This window comes from Pseudochaenichthys georgianus, chromosome 4 (genome assembly GCF_902827115.2).
Source record: "Pseudochaenichthys georgianus chromosome 4, fPseGeo1.2, whole genome shotgun sequence".
In the NCBI taxonomy this organism is placed as follows: Eukaryota; Metazoa; Chordata; class Actinopteri; order Perciformes; family Channichthyidae; genus Pseudochaenichthys; species Pseudochaenichthys georgianus.
In genome coordinates, this window is record NC_047506.1 from 13,150,758 (window position 1) to 13,171,256 (window position 20,499).

The 20,499-nt window shown below is 40.9% G+C and overlaps 1 protein-coding gene across 13 annotated transcripts in view; it reads right to left on the reverse strand.

The window, feature by feature from the left end:
- The window catches only part of adgrl2a (adhesion G protein-coupled receptor L2a), a 100,697-nt gene extending 81,068 nt beyond the window's left edge, over window positions 1-19,629 (reverse strand). For all 13 annotated transcript variants that reach the window (XM_034080961.1, XM_034080962.1, XM_034080960.1 and 10 more), the window contains exon 1: window positions 18,853-19,629. The gene's annotated coding sequence lies outside the window, so the exon portion shown is untranslated. The remainder of the gene's footprint in view (window positions 1-18,852) is intronic.
- Window positions 19,630-20,499: the final 870 nt, after the last annotated feature.

The window sequence follows — 20,499 nt, forward strand, 5'->3', positions numbered from 1 at the left end:
ATGTTTGGATTTATTGAATCATTACATACTGTAGCTCTTAGGCAAGCCATATTTTCAAAGAAAATACGAAGCAAGCAAGAGAGAGCCGCAGTGTGACATAAGCGCGGGGCTGTCATGCTCATTGCTCTTAGGGTTTGCACCATTGATCATATTTATGAGCCACTCAATTAATCGATTAGAGTACTACCCCTCAGGACATAAGGCTACTAAATAAAGCTATCACAAGCCAAACGCTGGAACACTCACACTCGTCAATACATTTATGGAAACAAAAATGGAAGCAGTGTCAAAAACTATATCATGAAATATATCATTATTTCAGGTCTGTTTATGTGGATATTTCTTAATTTAAAAATGCCAATAATGTGTGTTTTGAGTCTCACATGTTATTTATCAACTGTAAGCCCAGGCACTGAGTGCTACATTGCCCTCTGCCTGAATATACATTTAATCTTTAGCATCATAATCACTTTAGCAATGCAACACAAATCCTATTAGCGCTGAAAGATAGCTACACCTGTCTGTCCACATGGATTATATCCAGGTGATTTGCCACGGTAACACAGTTTTAATACAGGTTCCATACATTTGTAGTTGTAATTTTGATGTTTTACTGGGAAGTGAAGTGGATTATCTCAAATGAAATTTCAAAATGCCATTTCCACTTGCTGATAGCACAAAACTATTCCTTTCAGGTCTGTTGAGATAAGAATGATTCAGCCAGGGCCGTTAAATGGTGTCTTTGCCAAATGTTCCTCCGCTTAGGAATTAATAGGCTGACATTAATACAGCTAGATAAATAGGAAGGTCAGGAATGGGAGCCCTGCCATTATATGGGCATCTCATGGTGATAGCAACTGCCAATCAAGTGCAATAACTCCTTGACACGATACAAATTCACCTTGGAATACACAGAGTGCATTCGATATGTCGCGTATACTCCCCAGTCCAGAAACCCAATCCAATTAGTACGTGCACATACATACTTTGCAGGGTTGTTTGTCTGAGAGAACATTAGGACACCAGAAAAGGAAATATGTGTCGTGTGATCCAGTTTGCCATGACTAAATAAGTAAAAAAAAATAATCAGGGATTATACAAACTGAGCTCGGCAGTCGGCCCAGATATTCTCCCAAACTCATCTTCTCTATTTCAGCATGAGTACGATCATTGCTGCGTTCATGCAAACATAATACAATGTGGCCAAGTAAAGTCAAGCAGTGGGGGCAATGAGCCACTGCACATTCGCATCCACACACAGCCAACGTGTGTGGGAAAAGGGTCCGAGCCATTCATGTTTACATGCTTGAAACTGTACTATGGCGAACAAATAAACAGTTGAGGTCAGAGATTTGCTCTGTGAGGTCACAATCACTGAAACACTGTTATTGAGTTCAGCAGCTTGTGTCACTTATCTATTTTGAGTGTTGCCATTCATCAAAAACAACAATGTTTGTTTGCAGAAAAGGCACCGAGCCCTTTTGGATGCACTGTGGTTTTACTCTACGATAATAATGTGCTGTATTTACTCGGATACGCACCAGTAAGCAGCTTCTGTGACCCTACTCCCTCCCCCCTTTTAAAATGAGCAGCCGAATGGTTAAAAACCCGTCTCTATCCTTCTATTAAGGACCTCGCCATCAATAATGCACTGTGATCGTGAGGCGTTAATAAACAGGATGATTAATTTTTAAGGTAGTGGGCAGCAACACAAAACATGACGAAAGTAACGGAGAAGATGACTTGGAAGAGATGCATTTAAAGAAAGCTAAATTGTTAAGAAAAGCCATTTATCCATGTCATGTGGTGTTGGCTATGAGAAAACAAAACTGAGCAATTATCTCTTGGAACAAGAAATCGAGGGAATGTTCTAACGCCACATTGAATAAAAGATGTGTCCTGAAGTGAATCCTCGGTTTACGCTGAATGTACACTTCTGATATTGAGCCTGTTTTGCACAATCCACATCTCAATTTCTAAAAGCTCCAAAATCCTTTTTATTCTTTGTTTGCTTTGCTCGTTCAGTTATATCTCCTCCTTTGTGACTGGTGTATTTAACAATGGCTTAGTACTCGCTGTAAATAGGATTCACCTCATCAATGCACCATTTTATATTTTTTCTCAGTACACATTTATTCAAGCATCGAGAAAGATGCTCTTGAAATGTTTCTTAAATCAGCCGGAATAATGCTTAAAATGCACAAGCTTGGAAAGCAGTGGTTGTATATTTTGATTTTTGAAGGGGGCTAATTCCTTGAGATTAGAGGCATTGTGCATAATGTGGCCAACCTTGGACCAGTGTCTAATTGAGGCTTTTAACCTTTCTGTGGCTCGGAGGAAGGACAAACAAAGCCAAAATAAGGGACACAATCTCAGTCCTCACTAAAATAGAAAACAGCACAAGGACCTTACCCTTACAGCAGAAGCAACCCTACACAAATGCTTTCCGCAGTAGAGTGGATCTGTAGCCTACTTCACCGTAGCACATTTCTACCCGTGCGCTGTCGTATCTATTTTCAATCTAACAGATAGCTTGAATGCCTTTGTGAGACAGGGGAAGCGGCGTATGTCAACTTAAAACAAGGTATACTAACACTGTGTCTCGTTCAGGAAACTCAGACAAAAGAAGTGGGTGTAGTCCTTTCCTGAATGCAATCACTTGTCAGCCCTAAATCTTCAATCATTACTGCCGTGACAGGTAATGGTGCTTGTTCAACCTGATGACGGCATATTGGCAATGGTTTTAGTGTTTTTCAAAGACAGAGAAAATGTCTAAAAGGCATTTAACCGCTGCTCAGAGAATGAAGGCTTTACACACTAGGCTGCACAATAACATGAAACTTATTCTCAACGAAAAGTGATTTTTAAAAAAAGAAAGAAGAAAGCCAAGCATATTCATACACAGCTACATTACAATATAGTGTCATTTGAGCTGCTTTGAATTTTCATGGCTACATCATTAGACTTTCGGTGTCACTACTCCTTGCCCTCTCCCCACTTTCAGCTGTGAAAGAGAGAGGACAGTTTTGGGGCTGAGCTTTCTCCATAGTGTTCATTAGCATAACATCAGAACAGTGTGGGGGATTGTGATGCAAACTAACCCAGATTGGCTCATTCCAACCCCCTCTTTTAATAACTAAGGTGCCACTGGATCTCACTGTACAATAGATCAGACTCTTTGGGACTGACAGAGAGATAGATAGAGAACATTTCCTAAAATAAGTCTTAACTTCAATTTCGATGTCAGATATGTCATCAAGCAAACACTTGGCTTACATTCAATAGATGAGAGCAAAAGCTGCTTTAGTTTAGCTTTGCACAAATATAAGCATATCGCTTGCCACAGGAGAAATATGATCAAAACGGTAGGTTACAAAATATAATTATGTGTCATAGTCAAAATATCTATTTTTAAAAATATGCCTGCTTCCAACTGACCATGATTCAGGCTTGACATAATTGAAAAAAAATATGGAAATGGGTCTGTGGCTTATGTTATCGTCCCCTGCCACCCACAGTGGGACAGCAGATACAGCAATCACTGCTTCTGCACCTTGTGTATGTTTAATATGTGTTTGCTCTTTTGTGATAACAAAAGGGGGGGGGGGAACAAACAGGGTTTTCTTTTTTTGTTCCTTTTTTCCCCTCTCTTTCTCTGAATAGCTGGACCAAAGTCAGGGAATCTAAAGACACAAGGAGAGCGAGCAGACGGATACAGGAGACTGTCAAGCAGACTGCGATAAAACATTCACTAGGAAATTATCTCCCTGTCATAAGGCCCTCCTGTTTTGAATACCAAAGGGATTCAAATTCCCAAACAAACTCTGAAAGGTTGACCAATTTCGTGCTCTGCCAAACGATAGCGCATTGCAGTACGGGTCGTACCTTTGAACCGTCGCACTGGAGGTAGTATGAAGCAGAGATTTAATCTCTGTATCTCTGCATAGGTAATCCACTGAAGTGTAATTGCTATCGCTCTAAATTACACAAAATAATGACAGGAGAAGAAGGCTCACTATGAATATGAAGTGAGTGTGATAACAAAGTCCTATGTTGGAAGAGAAGGCAATACTTGGACAAGGGCTCTTGCTGGGAAGGGACAACAAGCGTCTCTGTGAGGAGGTTTCTTAACACTATGCTGCATTCAAAGCCGCGTCGATAAAAGGAGAACCTCACAGAGTTTCACAACATATTAACATTGTCTTGTTATACAAAGACACTTTGATTCATACATAGTCAGAGTTAAAGCTTTTGCCGCCCTTTTTGAAAAGCAAACGTGAAAAATAAGAAAACGCAATTGTGTGTTCAGACTAGTGTTGCACGGTGTACCGATACTTGAAAGGTACCGCGATACCCTGCCGTTAAAAACGGTACGATTCCTCCGTTTCTTTAGTATCGGTATTTTAAGAATGACGGGGAAAAGTACTCCTGTGAAAAAGCGCCGTTTTAATAAGAGCCGTGTGTGTTCAGCGCTCTGCTTCCACTCCCTGCACTGCAGCCGTGCCTGCAGTCCCGCTCCTCTCAAGCACGCTCTAAGTCCCTCCCCTCTCTCTCTCGTGCACGCGGCCACGCGCTAGCTGCCAGTGAGAAAACAAGAAGCATGGCCGCTGCGCCTCGGCTTGTTGACAAAAAAGACGCCAGAAGTCTGTGAACGGGCCGTTCAGGTGTTCAGAGCAGAGCTCCCTGTCGGAGCAGCAGAGCGTGATGTGCACTGAAAAGTGTTTCTGTCGCAATATTATCGTTGAGCAAACGTAACTAGCAAACTAGCATCACTATCTGCTAACGTTAGCTTTAGCCTTCGTTTTCTATTCGTTTTTTTCATAGGCTATAAACGGAGGTGGTATAAGTATATATCTTGTACTTGAGTAAAAGTAGAAGTACCCAGGTCTTGTACTTGAGTTAAAGTAGAAGTACCAGAATGTAGGAACAATCCTGCAATCAAAATGTTCCTCAAATAAAAGTACAAAAGTATTATCATCAAAATATAGTTAAAGTAGTGACAGTAAAAGTAGAAGTACTCAGGTCTTGTACTAGAAGCACCAGAGTGTAGGAATACTCTGTTACAGTAAAAGTACTGCATTCAAAATGTTCCTCAAGTAAAAGTATTAAAGTAGCGACAGTAAAAGTAGTCATGGTGCAGATTGGTCCATTTCAGAATAATATATATGATATGTTTATAATGATTGATCATGAAAGTGTTCTCAAAGCTGGTGAAGGTGCAGCTAGTCTGAATGACTTTGTAGACTGCAGGGTAGCTGATGAAGGTGCAGCTAGTCTGAAGTACTTTGTAGACTGCAGGGTAGCTGGTGGAGGTGCAGCTAGTCTGAAGTACTTTGTAGACTGCAGGGTAGCTGGTGGAGGTGCAGCTAGTCTGAAGTACTTTGTAGACTGCAGGGTAGCTGGTGAAGGTGCAGCTAGTTTGAAGTACTTTGTAGACTGCAGGGTAGCTGGTGGAGGTGCAGCTAGTTTGAAGTACTTTGGAGACTGCAGGGTAGCTGGTGGATTTACTCCAGGTGGAACTAAAGTCTGATTCAACACTTGATTAGATTTCACATCATTCATCTGTGAAGTAACTAAAGGGATTAAATACATGTAGTGGAGGAAAGTACACCATGTACCTCTGAACTGTAGTGGAGTAGAAGTACACCATGTACCTCTGAACTGTTGTGCAGTAGAAGTACACCATTATTTCTGAACTGTAGTGGATTAGAAGTACAAAGTAGCAAAAGAAACATTGAAATACTTAAATAAAGTACAAGTATCTCAAAATTGTACCCAAGTAGTACTTGAGTTTATGAACTTAGTTACTTTACACCAGTGGCTATACAGATAGAAAGACTAAGCCTTGCACAGAGGCATGAAAATACATTTTCAAAATGCTCAACAGTGCTGCCAGAATTATAAACTGACTGCTACACAATTAAAATAAAATGCTTTTATATATATTTATATTAGATGTGACTCTTTGGCGTTTCTGTTATTATTAACCTGCTGCTTTAGTTGTTCTGATTGCTAAAATCATCTGTTATTCCTAATTTTAAAGCCGATATTCCGTGTTTCCCTTTTTTTAAGAAAAGTATCGAAAAAGAATCGGAATCGCAATTCTTGACTTGGTATCGGTATCGAAACCAAAATGTTGGTATCGTGACAACACTAGTTCAGACTGTATGCTTTATAATACAAAGTAAACATTTTATATTTTAGGCTCAAAATGTGTGAAAAAGTGGATGTACAATTCTCAATACGGGGAGCAACCAATGTGTTTTTCAAAAACAATGGTATAAAACGGTCAACATTTATTATTTACTGGGTTAAAAATGAAGAAATCAGCTTTAAAAGCAAAAATAAGGGATGCACGATATTGGTTTTTTGAAACCGATACCGATAACTTCCTGCTTCTCAAGACCGATATCGATAACCGATAATAATATAATATATATATATATATTAAATGTACCTGTAGTTTTTGCACACCTGGTGGTAAAAAAAAGACTAGTAGTGAGCAAATGACATGAGCATTACTACTATGAACAAAACAAAGCCAAGAACAGTTTTGACTCTTCAAAGTGACCATATTTATTTTCCCAAATAAAGTTCTTGCCTTTTTCAAAAGCCTCGTCGATAGATAAAAGCCCCGGTGCCTTTGCAGCTGGCTTTGGATTCGCCGCTAGTTTAGCAGCGCATGCGTCTTCGTACGCTGTTAACACACCATCGTAGCGATGGCGATGTTTCAGGTGACTGATCAGGTTGGAAGTATTATAGCTCGTTGCCTTTTTCCCTCCTCGTGGCACTTCTGCATTGCATTTGTTAATACAAATAGCAAGCAAACTATCTAACTCTGAAACTTTGAAATAGTCCCATACTACCGACGACATGTTTGTTTACTGTCCAGGCTTCACGGCCGCACACCATTTACGTCACAGCCAGGCATGAGTTAGGGAGCGCTGGATTTGTGAAGAACTCCCCTCTTCCTAAACCACTAATACCACAGTACTGGCAAAACGGGAGGAGCCGCGTGAAAAACAAGCGCCACTCATTATCGTGCACCACTAAAAATAAGCCTTCCGTTAGTCACATTTTCACATTCAAGATAACTTTAACTAAAATGTGACTCGACAAAAAAAAGACATGAATAACAACCATAGGTTAAACGAAGTGATTCATTATTTTCTTATAAATATTCAGCTCTGTCCTGTGAATATTTCCCATCTCTGTCATCGTTCTATGTTTTATACACCGTAATACCCTCAGCGTCAATTAGCACTTTCTTTTGGGGCGATCACTGCATGCTCCAGTTGGAAGAATCGTGTTAGGAAAGCTTCATTACACATTTCTGTCCTGGCACAAAATGTTTGACTTCTGTTAAAGTTTAAATACCAACTCTGCAGCAGAGAGGATCCTGTGGCAGAGAATACAGAATATCGCTCCAGAGTGAAGCCTTCACACTCTTCCCTCAGCTACACTGCTTCCATTATGCACAGAAGCCTACGAGCCTATTCAGGTGAGAGAATAAAAGATCTCTTTTTTGGGCCGTCTCAGTAATGCGAGTAGGCGTTGCGGTGTCTGCAACATTCACCATCCCTGGCTGATTGTTAGACTCAGTTTCTGCTAGCTACATTTCAACAGCACAATTTACAGTGCATCGGTTCCTAGGGTTCATCATCGGCAGATCTTTTAGAGCCAATATCTCATGTACTACCTCACCTTTATAGATGGACGTTTTCAGGCAAGACATGGCAAACTTTTTGTATCCTTTAGGCAGGTCATGGCCTCTTCGAGCTGCAGCTCCTCGTCTACCTCCGGGCCTGCTGGACCTATTTCTGATGGTAATGGCTGCCGGAGCCGCTTCCTGTCCGCTCACTTCAGACTCTGTGTAATCAGCCCGGGCTGATGAGTGACGGAAATGCAACTAGGTCCACTCTTTACAACGACAAAAAACCTTCCCTATTTGACTGTCCTCTGTACGCTGTTTTTTTCCCACTATTTCCATGAACTACTAGAGAAGAGCACTTATCACATTGGTTCAGCTGCTGATGCTGAAGCTAAAAATGAAACGTGTTGCCGGGCTCAGATGCAGTACTTGAGAATTTATGCAGCTTGCTCAGAGCTTCCTGTCCTGTCATCTAGGGCTGCTCAATTAATCGTATTTTAATCGCAATTACGGCTTGCAACGATTACAAAAACAACCTAATCGAAATAAAACGATCATTCTTTTATTATTATTTTTTTTCAAATGACTTTTTTGGTTTTTCAGTTGAATTATACTTAAAGTTCAGGGTAATCAACTGTTAAAAACATACTGTTCACTTTTTTTCTCCAATAAATTGAAGTTTTCAAAGTAAATGGATAATCGTTTTTTAATAATCGTGATATCAATTATCGACCCAAATAATCGAGATTATGATTTTTGCATAATCGAGCAGCCCACTGTCATCACTTAACCCAGCTTCAATGGGACTATTTGTTGTTTTTACGAGAGCGTAAACAGGTATATTGCAGATGAAGTTTAAAATGTCATATCTGTGTGCCGAGTTCGGCTTTTCGATGTTTAATTTGTTAGACGATGTGGGCCTAAGTGTCATCCTTCTCCACACAATGAAGGTTCTTCAAAAACTAATTTCTGTTTTTATTGACTGTTTTTATGCAGTTGCAGTCAGCTACATAACACAGACTGTTAAACCTGAAACCTGACTTCATTTTAAAGCAGTACGAGTAAAGAACCTCGTTTTATTGCTCATTAAAAGGGTCACTACGCAACGTGGCCGATCACACATAATTATTTAAAAAATAGTTTGACAAAAAATGAAGTGATACACTATTTGCTATCCGAAGAAAACTATGTATTGTAATATTTGGGGATATTTACATTTCCAGATAAACAGTTTTCTTTATTGTATTGGGAAAAAAAATCTCTTTTCTCCAGCTAAATAAAACGTGAAAAAAGCCAACATTGTGGAGTTATCTGGTCTTCAAAGGAAAGTTACTAAATAAAGAATATCTTTGAAATTCAAACTATTACTGTCATGAAATAAAGGTGACCAGCAAGTCAAGACTAAAAATAATGACCTTCCTATAAGACTGATTTGCTGGAATCTATAATTAAGTTTATACTCAACGGGATTGTCATTTTGTGGCTAATTTCATTTTTTCTTCCTTCTTCACATCAATGTGTCAAACCAGGTGTGAAGTAGTAGAAGCTGCAGTTCTAACACTCGGCTTAATTATTAAAACTAGTTCCTGGAGACTGAGTAGCTGAATAAGACAAACAGGTCGGTCTAATGGATAAAGCAGTCAGGGTATGTGTGATTTATGGCAGAATTCACACCAGCAGAGCCGCCTCACACCTCATTTAGAAGGAGGCATGATGAATTACTAAGGCAGCCTGTATACGTTATTTTTCCTGTTCAAATGCCAAAAAGATCAAATCTTACAGACACACTGAGGTGTCAATATTCAGCATTTCAATCTTCATTATGAATCATTTATGAACACACACACACACACACACACACACACACACACACACACACACACACACACACACACACACACACACACACACACACACACACACACACACACACACACACACACACACACACACACACACACACACACACACACACACACACACACACACACACACACACACACACACACACACACACACACACACACACACACACACACACCCTGAACTTATTTGCAGTATTTAAGATGTTCATTACTAACCGCCCCAGCAGTGGAGGAGGAGTTGGATCCAAAAGGCAGCAGTGAATGCCAGGCCTGGCACAGCTGTACAAGCAAAGCTGTAAAGAGACATCACCGGCCACTGTCGCTCAATCTTCCCTTGTGTTAATCCCACACTTATCTGCGTTCACGTCAGCCCTACTCCTCATGTCCTTGCATTGCTTTTCACACTCCTAAGTTCAATTTGGCAGGAGAGTGGACATGTTGCATCACTTCTGTTTGCTGAAAAATCCTCTCGGCATTGTTCCCCTCCTCTAATCTTTTTCTGAGATGAGCATGATGATCTAATAATCATTTCTTTCTGCAATATATTTCACTCCTCTTGTTTTTCTTCTTTCAGGTATTTACTGGAACCAATCAAATGTATGCAAAAATAGAGGTTTAATCATGCTAATACTAAACTTTAGCTGTGTGACTTATCAGCAGTGTAGCACATATGAGTACATATGAGATTTAAAATCCTTTAATGCTCCTGAATCTCTTCTTAGCTGAGCAGATCATGTTCTCAATGGCCTCAATACACAAGCAGGGCTGTGTGTGTACAGAAGAGTCAGCTCCATTTATCTCTATTCATCATTTATAAAATTAGGGAGAGACAATTCGCCGTCATATCAAACCTGACTCTTTCTGTAGCTCGACAAATTCACTGAAGAATGAACACTCAAGTGGCGGTCAGTTTTACTAAGCCAGCGCTCTTAAATCCATCGCTTAATAGACAAGATTTTTATACCCAAGCTCCAACTAAGCCAAATCCCGGCCCTTAGGGCAGACATTTTACTTTAACATCTCTTTTCGGGACTGACATTTTGTCCCTTGTTTTCAAGTGTTTTCCCAAGAAGCTTCTCTCCAGTTGACCCAAGCAGAGACCATTGCCTCTGGCTTGTCACGGAGAGGCGAGTGATATGGTTCTATGGGCAACAGAGAGGGGATCTCTGTACTGAGACAGCAGCAGGTGCAGCTGTGACAGTTGCCGTGTTGTTGCTAGCCCCTCACTGTAGTCAAGATGAGGTTCACAGATGTAGCCACTCAGTGCAATGGTTTATTGGCTGCCTGAAACAATGTATCTCTGTCAAGAACAACTCCTCCCAAGGCCATTTCAGTCTAAGAGTGCTCTGTATGAAACAAGGCGTAGAGCAGGGGTCTCCAACACGTCGATCGCGAGCTACCGGTAGCTCGCGGGCAGCTTTTCAGTAGCTCGCCGCTCGATTATCGATTATAGCGTAGTAACGTTGCTTCTTGATTTTTCGGCCGCGGCCGGACAATAAAGTGTTTTTATTTTAGAATTGTTTCCGTCACACAAATATAAAATTGGTCCGTGACGCAGAGATCAAGGAGCAGACGTGACAGCGGCACAGCGACACCACACACGGAGCAGTCTGCTTTATCCAGCAGCACCAGTCAGAACCAACGGCAGAATGACCCGCTCTGAATCAGGCCGCGTCGCTGCGGCTCAGAGACACACAGGGAGGGATTTGTGTTTTTGAAAAACACTCGTTATCGTAATGTCAGGTTTTTGGTGGATTTAATCAAGTCTTGGATTGCAGAGTATGAATGTCCTCTCGCTATTTTCAGTTGATAAATACGTGTGTAAAGTTTGTGAAGGCAGGAGGAAAGCTTCCGCAATCACCGTCTCCTCTCGGTTCCTCCAAACCCCGCCCCCTCCTGAAAAATAACTACTAATAAGAGTGACAGGCTGATAGAAACTTTATTATTCACTGATTCAGATGATGAAGCTAACTTAATCTCATACATTCATGGGATTCATGTAACAGTAAGACAGAGAATGTAAGTGTGCACCCACATGCACTATTTTTGTTTTTATAATGCTGTTGTAAATACTCCTGTTGTCTGCTGTGTTCAGACTCAAGTCCTGTGTGTGATGCCTCATTCAGGACATTCAGTGTCCTTTCTTTAACAGAAGACCGTTGCTAGAAGCTGCAGCTAGACTGCAGAAGTATTAGTTTTTTGTTTTTGAGGATGGAAAAATGTCACACACAGATATAGGGAGGCTAGACCTATACAATTGATTAATTATGGTTTATAATTTAATGTCAAGACGAAGAAGAAGAAAATATGGCTGCACTGTTCAGTGTCAATCCTGTGGAGATGGAGATGGAGGTTATAAATCTCCAAAATCATGTTCAGCTGAAGTCTCAGCAAAACTCACAACATTTCTGGAGCCTTGTAGACCCAGAAAACTCTAAGAACATTCACCAAGCAGCACTGAACATGTCTGCTTTATTAGGCTCTACATCCCTTTGTGAAGCAGCTTTTTCCGGCATGAATGTCATGAAATCTAACTACAGAACAAGACCGACTGATGAACATGTAAATTACTCTATTAGAGTGAACCTAAGTGGGTACACTCCAGCATACACCTCTATGGTGGACTCCATGCAGCGCCAGTCATCTCACTAACTGTAAAAAAGAGTGAATGCACTTATTTTACACGTGCCATAAGATGCTTGCAAGGTGGTGATTAAGGCGATGTATTTACTATGTGGGCCATAATAAGAAGTGAAAACATTGTAATCTGCTCTTGGACATGTATGTGAATCTTCAGTGATGTACTTACTATGTTGTCCATATTAATATGTGAGAAATTGTCGTTTTCTTGGACCTTGATGTGAAGTTAAGATTTTAGATAAGCTTTAGGTATTGCAATTTCACACAAAAGTAGCTTAATTCAACTGATGAGTACTATGTGAATAAATGTAAGCGATGCGATGCAAGTAGTTCTTGGCCACTTTCATTTTTTCAAAGTAGCTCTCAGGTGGAGAAAGGTTGGAGACCCCTGGCGTAGAGAAACCTCATTCTGAGACACAAGGTCAATTCTGCTCCACAGCAACACAATCAAAGCGCCCCTTGCTCGGCCAAAAAATAAAACAAATTCTAACCTGGATAAATCATGCTGAAATATGTTGGTTAGAGCCATATTCTCATGTAAAATGGTTTGTCTTACAATTTTTTTGTTTTTAATAAATAGTCAAATTAAAAATAATTGCGCATAAATTCTACAAAAATTTAAATGTGCTGATTTAAAAGGACTGAATAATTTCAATAATACATTTATCACACATTTTGTTAATAATTATTGCAACAACATCTGCCTCTGTTTCCTGATCAATTATTACCAAGCCTCACGTGCGCGCATGCTTCTTAAGTCAACCAAGTACCACCCAATGCTGCACTCTGCCCCCAGGTGCCTCTCGCAAGACATGCATTCTAATCATGCGACACTTTCAAAATATCCCGCCTACACAAAATGAATGGCATCCTATTTATTTATTTATCTATTGATTTTGCAGAGAGAAAGCAAACCTGATTTCTTTCTTCCATTGAGACCCTCCATGTAGTCCGCGCAGTCAAATCCAAGGTGGTGTAGTGGAGATCTAAGATAATATGACTATTGTTTTCCTGTAAAGCACCCAGTCTCTGCTTGTTCAATTACTGGAAGGAGCCTCAACGAGGGCGGTTAAATCATTTGCAGAGACATTATCTACGCACAGAGAGAAAGACAGAGAAAGAGGGGGGAGACGCGGAGGGAGGGATAGAGTGAGTGGGAGAGAGAGAGAGAGCAGACATGGGGGCCAAACTTAAGTCTGTAGAGGAAACAGAAATATTTTTTGTGGACCACACATGGAGGGTAGTGCGAGGATAAAAGCAGCAGGAATCATGATTCTCTGCAGGAAATTAATAGACTAATACAGCTCTCTCTGTTTCAATGCCAAAAACCACATAATAAGATAAAATTGTTTTCATTACAGGTGATGATGGATATCTATGCAGATTATGAAAATGTACACAAAATGTATGAGCGAGCAACCACAAAGTGCATTCTTCCCCACATATGTCTCCTACAAACAAACCCAACACACAAGTGCTCATCTGTCAGCGTGAGCAATCATTAAGAGATAATTTGATTGTTTTTTCAACCTCGGCTGTGTTTGATGTCTCTGGCATGGTAGCAATTGAACAGACAATTATTGTGTTGATTAGCTTACTTTTTAGCAAGTTACCATGCCTGTGATATTCCTCTGAAACTCCCAGGCCAGACGCTCAACTCCATCTGACTTGGCAACTACTTTGCAAGAACAAAGCTTCCACACCTCCCAACTAAATCGAGTACAATAAAATATCATTTTCCAAAGGCTCAGACTTTCAAAACAACCGCATGACCAAATAAGCATATATAATAAAGTATGTGGCGATGCAAATAGTTCAAAAACTGAGCATAAACATTAGATGTATATCCTCTGGCAGGATTTCAGCTGCAAAGTAACCAGTAAACAGTGCATTTATTTGCATGTTGCTTATTTATTTATTTACAGTTTGACTTTACTGTTTGGTGTTTTTGATCATTCAAAAATCAATGTTGCTTTGAAAACTACATTCATATACGGACCTGAATATAAATGAGCAGTTACTGTAGCTTTCTGAATCAAAGCGCTCAGTATTTTAATATGCACACACGTAAGAAGAACTAGCGAATCACAACGCACTCTCAGTTCCAATGTCACCCATTGGAAGACATACTATTGGTGGATTAAAAAAATTGATGTATTTTAGTTGGTTGTTGCTACTTCCTTCTTTTGCATTCAGTATTCTGAAAGAGTGCCGTAGCCCGCTTGATGGCCATATAGTAAGCAACTCAACACAGGTACGTACATCATTGTATAGACTACAGTTCCATTTACACACTGCCATTTGAACAAAATACAATTATACTGCAATGTTGAAAACGGCTTACCATGTTTGCACCTCACTGGAACAATTTCTGAATATACTGAAGAACATCCACAGCCCAACATGAAATTATCTTTGAAAAAAAAAAAGCCACGAGGAGTAAAGCCTATCTTACTTGCATTCAGTCCCAATTGTCAAGGACAGCAGCAGCCTGTGTGGAGGAAATATATTGCTCTGGTGTGTTTACCCTCCCCATCCCTAAATAACAGCCCTGTCTTGTTGGAAAAGGGGCTTTTAAGTGTGGAAGTGCTTCGCTCTCCTATAATCCAGCCGAGACATCACTCCTTCCCCTGGCAGACGTCCGCAGATCCCCCCTCTCTCCCAGCCAGGCCTTGCTCTCGGCTGCTATAGCAGAGCCGCAATAACTGCTGTTTGCTTAGAGACTTGCCTCCTAGGTTCTCTCTGTCACACAGAAATTGAATATTTTTCCAAATAGGGTTGCAGCTGCGCACAGATAAGGAAAAATCCTGTTCACATAGCACAAATAATAAGACGGGGTCATTGTGTATGCATGTACGTGAGTGTGTATGTGTGTGTGTCATATTTATTGTTCAATTTAGTTTTAAAAATAATGAATGAAAAAAATTAAAGGAGAGCAAAAAAGATCATGAAGAAAACATGTAATAATCATATTTTGTTTTATGTTTCAATGATTACAAATCAGTTTAAAAATTATCCAACTGACAAATACACATTTTAGCAGATTCTATTTTTAATGTGTAAGATAAATATGTTTTTTTGCACAACACCTTATTGAAATATGTATTGGGAGCACCCTAAACACTGCTAAGAACACACAGCATATCTTATGATAAACTCAGGTGGTGTTTTCAACACGAAGCAAGATACAGAGTTACAGATACAAGGTCATACAACAATTGGGCTACACCCAATTGTTGTATGACCAGTGGACCGTTTTTACGACATAGTTTTGCACTTTCTTTTCTTCTAAACACTTCTCAGAGAAGCATAAAATGAGTGACGCACAAAAAAAAGAAGAGATGCCAGATAGGCTCAGGGACGCTGCCACTTAACCAGCACAGAGAGCAGTGAGAGCCATCGGCTCATATCCCTGTTGTTCTTGTCACCAGAGTTTGAATTGACCCTTAAGTTCCGCTGCCTATGTCCTTGCTGTGTAATGTTCTGCTACGAAATTATTTAGGCAAGCAGAAAGTTTCACCTGCCATTTCAGGGGCACCAAATCCCCCGCCGCACCAGAGGCCTTTGGCAAGTGGAAACAAATGTTTCACAAAATGGCAGGGAGGGAAACACACTAGCGCACAGTTTTACTGATTGCCAATCGTAAAATAAAATCAGTCATGAAAGGGGAGGTTTTTTGGCCCACCAAAGGCCTGCCCGTTATATCAAATGTGCCATAGCTTTCTTTTACTGCCTTGTTTTTTCCCTTTAATGGCGAGCAGTTATCCGCACAGTATGACTCCATGTAGGTGGTTTAGCAACAGAATAGATTGCATCTGAAAACACAAACCCACAATTTACACGCCAAATAAGAAATGGGATGACTGATGAATGAAATGATTTAACTCCATGCAATCCTCTACTTCTGACGCATTCACAACCTCCATCATTTGCTTGATTTTGCTAGGGAGCAGCAAGGGTGATGTTCACCATGAATAAAGGCACGACACAAACAATCCACTCTGCAACAGTTCCACCTTTAAATCAGTCATATTGACAATCGCTGCTCAGACAAAGACAACAGCAAGGAATCCACGCTGGAGAGAGAGAGAGAGTGCGACACTAAAACAAAGTGAGCAAATGTGGCCAACGGTCACTGTGCGCGCATTCTTACTGAATTATTTCAGTAACAAATTACCTTAATAAAGCCAGAGTGGAAGTGCCTGGCTTGTTATAATTTCAAAATACGAAAGTTGTGTTATGATCTGTCAAATATTTGTAGATGGCACAAAACCTCAGCTGCTGATCTGAGGGTGGGGGATATAGCAGCGAGAAATTAAACACGCAATGTCACACATTTTCAGATGTGATCATAGTTACTCACCCAATCACACTGACTGAGCCTTTAGAGTGCTGTGTACTGCGAGAGTGTCTAATAAAGAGTTGAGAATACAGTGAAATGTATCACTTTGTCTCCCCCAGACCCATATAGAAGTGTGCTGGGCTGTATTGATCTACGAGTAGAGATGAACGCACAAGCAAAGAGGAGCAATCTGGTGCTCTGGCAGATCAAGAGCAGCTGCAGTTCTTTGAAACCGGACGCACTACAACTGAAACGAGGCTATAGACTGAAAAAGGTACTCTCTCTCACATGGGACTCATAATGGCATGCTCGAGCTGAAGAAATCAAACACCAAGACATCCGAGCAGATAGTTTCCTTCTTTATTCCGCTCACTATTTGTGTTCGTTTTCCAATGAGCACCTGTTTTTTAAAGGCGCTGACAAAGAAATACGATTGCTACTATATTAATTATGAAAAATGTTTTCAAAGATGTTTAAGAATTTATAATTTTGTGTTATTTTTTCAACCCCCCACTATTTACTGTTTGTGAGTCACCATACAATTACCCTGTTGTGTGAACGCTTTGACATATTCTCTCACACCAACGCACAAACAAATACAAGCGAGATTATGTTATAGATGTCATACAGACGTACTTACAAGAAAGGGGGGAGATACACAAGTCTTTCAGTTTTACCATCTCACACTCATTCTCAAGCCTTTCAGGCTCAGTCAAAAACCCGTCCTTCTATTGTGTAAGGGCTCTGACCACTTTGATATGCTAATGCTTCCTTCCAAACAGCTGGAATTTGCACTTGCATTAATTTAAACATTCTTTTTTGCACACACATGAAAACAGAGTTCCCAATGAAGAGGCTTGAAAAGGAAGTTCAGCTCCTGGAGCCTGATTAAAGTGTGTATTAGCTTATTTCTGACACATTCCTGAAAACTCAACACAAATAGCCTTTGTATTTAGCTGTAATGCATGGAGAGACAGATAAAGACACTTCATCCTCCAACCACTGTTATTTTGCTTTGTATCTTCTAAAGAAAATACTCGAAGGTTGTGCCTATTCAATCAGGACTTTAACTGCTAATTTGAATTACAATTACATTTAAAAAAGCTCATCAAATATCACATTTTAGTGTAAGTGTAAATTCCTCTGGTGAACACCTATGATGAATGTGTTGTACAAGGATATTAGAGACCAAACAGAGACGTGAGACACATGCATGGACTCTAATCCAGACAGGAATTCGTAGCTCGCTCTGTCTTAAAATCAAACATACAACAAAAAAATGAGCATGTGAAGACTGGGACTACATTTTTCGCAATCCGCTGATCGATCTCTGTGTATTGCTGCTGAGCTCCGGGCTGCCATGCACCAGCGGCTGTCCGCGCTGTGTTTCCCGGGCCAGAGGAGCCTCACACACCGCATGTGCGCTCCTGCCGATCGGGCTACTCTTTAACACATGGTTGACAAGACGCGTTCGGAATCGGTGGGCCTAAATTATACATGTGCAGTAAAAGGATCTAATTGTACCGCTACTCTGCGACGGCTTGATTCGAGTTAAGTCAAACATACACATATTACGCATTTGTGACACGTTCTCATTTTTGTGATTGACTTCCATAACTATACGCTTGTTGCATCACGAGTTCTCTGTTTGGTAAAAAAAAAAAAAGTAATTATAACATTGCTAGGCGAGCCTTGACTGGTTTTCTTTCTTTGGACAAATAGCTCGGTCCCAATTATAATGGATTAGCCTGTGAATGATCTCTAAAATCACACCGACATCGCTTCTAAGGTCAAAGCTTCCAGCATAAAGCCCTACTCAGACCAAGAGACCATCAGTGGATTAAAAAAAAGCCTCGGTGACCAGCACCACCAACAACTACACTTCAACTATCGGGGCATACAGACCAATTAAATGGTGCTTTACATGTTCTGGGTCACACAAATGCGCAGCTCTCCACTTTTTAATAATAGTTTCTATTCAGCCAAACTCGGCGGCCGAACATATCAATCCACATCTGGTTATGTTTGATTAACCATTTTTCAATATCACGTTAGCTCTTGGACCATTTCAATTACTACAACAGACAGAGGTGTCCAGTTTTGAAGCTGTGTCCATTGATCAAACCAACTGAGTTTCAACCTAATAAAAAATTAACCTTTTTTTTTACTTTTTAAAAGTAGTCCTAGTTAAAACACACTGCGATACTTGCATAATATCTAGAGAGGCCTATTATTTAAATGAGTGCTGGAAACAAATGCAAGACGTAAGAAAAGTTGTTACACACGCCACCAACAACTTGATGGCCGTGTCCAATTGAGTGTCGATGAGAGTAAGGTGCAAACGAAGAACGTACCTTTCTTGAAAAAGCAGCGACGCCAAACACGCTGAAATGAAGTCAGAAGGGATGTGAAAAGTAAAAATGTCAGATAGTGGAAAGACAGTCTGATGGGAACTCCTCTGCAGCGAAGAGACTGAGTCTGCAGCTCTGATGCATGCTCTCCTTATCTGGGACAGAGGCTGGCAGGTCCCCTTCTCAGCTCGTACATCCCCCTGCTCCGGACACAGACTTCCATGGCCAGAAAGGTACGCTTCAGTCCTGACTCATCCGCGCCTCTGAGCCGCTCGGCTATTCTCGGTTGTCTCGTGCCTCCCGAAGCGCCGACAACAGACAAGAAGCAGAGCTCGGGGACCCACTAGGTGAAAAAAAAAGTGGCTGAGAGGGACAGTGTGGGGCTTTCAGTGTCTGTTGGGGGGAAAACACCGCTCTCCGCTACTTTAACCGCCGACGCTGCTCTCTTGCTCTCCTCTCAGTGTAGACAAGTTTCAGCGGTTCGACTGTGGAAGAGATCCCGCTCAGTGTTCACTTGGTGGAAGCGGTGCGGAGCGGGCTTCCAGTAAACAGCGCCAGTGCAGAGCAGTCTGCCGTCTGCAGAGCAGTCTGAGCGGAGGACTCCACCAAAACCTGACATGGAATCCACATCCGCACTGACTCGGAGTCTAGTTCTGAGCAAGGAGACTAATCACATCGACTTATTATCATGCCCGATAGAATTCAGTTCAGGTATTTTTCTTAAACTCAAGAGAATATTTAGCCACGTCATACAGAGAGGTTATCAATAACTTCCTCTATTTGCTCCCTTTTTCTGCTTAGAAATGCATCACTGCTTCCCTTTTGGGCATGAGAGGCCCATGCTCTGTCACAGTAGGCAGTCCGGCCCATTCAACCAATGACAGAGGACTTATTCTACTGTAATACTACCAAGCTTCAAAAGCAACATGGAAGTACAGGGAGAGGTTTTTTTTCACCCCCCTCCCCCCTGCTCACTTCAACTGGCCCCACAGGATAACACACTGGCCCGGGCAGCGTGGTCAAGCTGCTGCTGGTGCATGGAGCCAATTGTGTGTGTGTAGTGCCAAGCAGTTTTTCTAACCAAGTCTCTCCTCAATTGTGGGTGTGTTTTTTTTCCTCCCTGCACTTTCCTTCTACATGATTCATGATAGCATTCGACAGTCAAGCGGATTTTTGTCAGGCTGCTGTGGCTTTGACCCTTTGACTCATTACTGTAGCTGCATGTTACGTTGGTGGTCCACCATTCATATTCACTTTACAATGCAGGTGATTACAATTCAGTCCGTGCAATATAAGTATGGGATTCACATTTTTATTAAAACACTCAAAAACTCAAATATTCTTCTCAAAGTAAGAAAATCCAAATGTCAAGCAGCTGCTGTTTTTTAAAGAAATATTTTCATTAGGGCCTCTATCTTTAAATCAGAATATCTAGACATAAACATGCAGTTTTCTTTTTGCATTTGGGGAAGACTCAGGGCATGTTATGATCTGGCTGAGGAATTCTGTCCAGAAACATTATCAGGCAGGACGTGGGTAAACACCTGGCTTCAATAAAATCTGTCTTTCACCCACAATGTAGAAATGTGAAGTTGAGTCATGCTTGCCAGGTGAAGGTGAACGCAGCAGAGGGGCAGATTTATGTTTTCA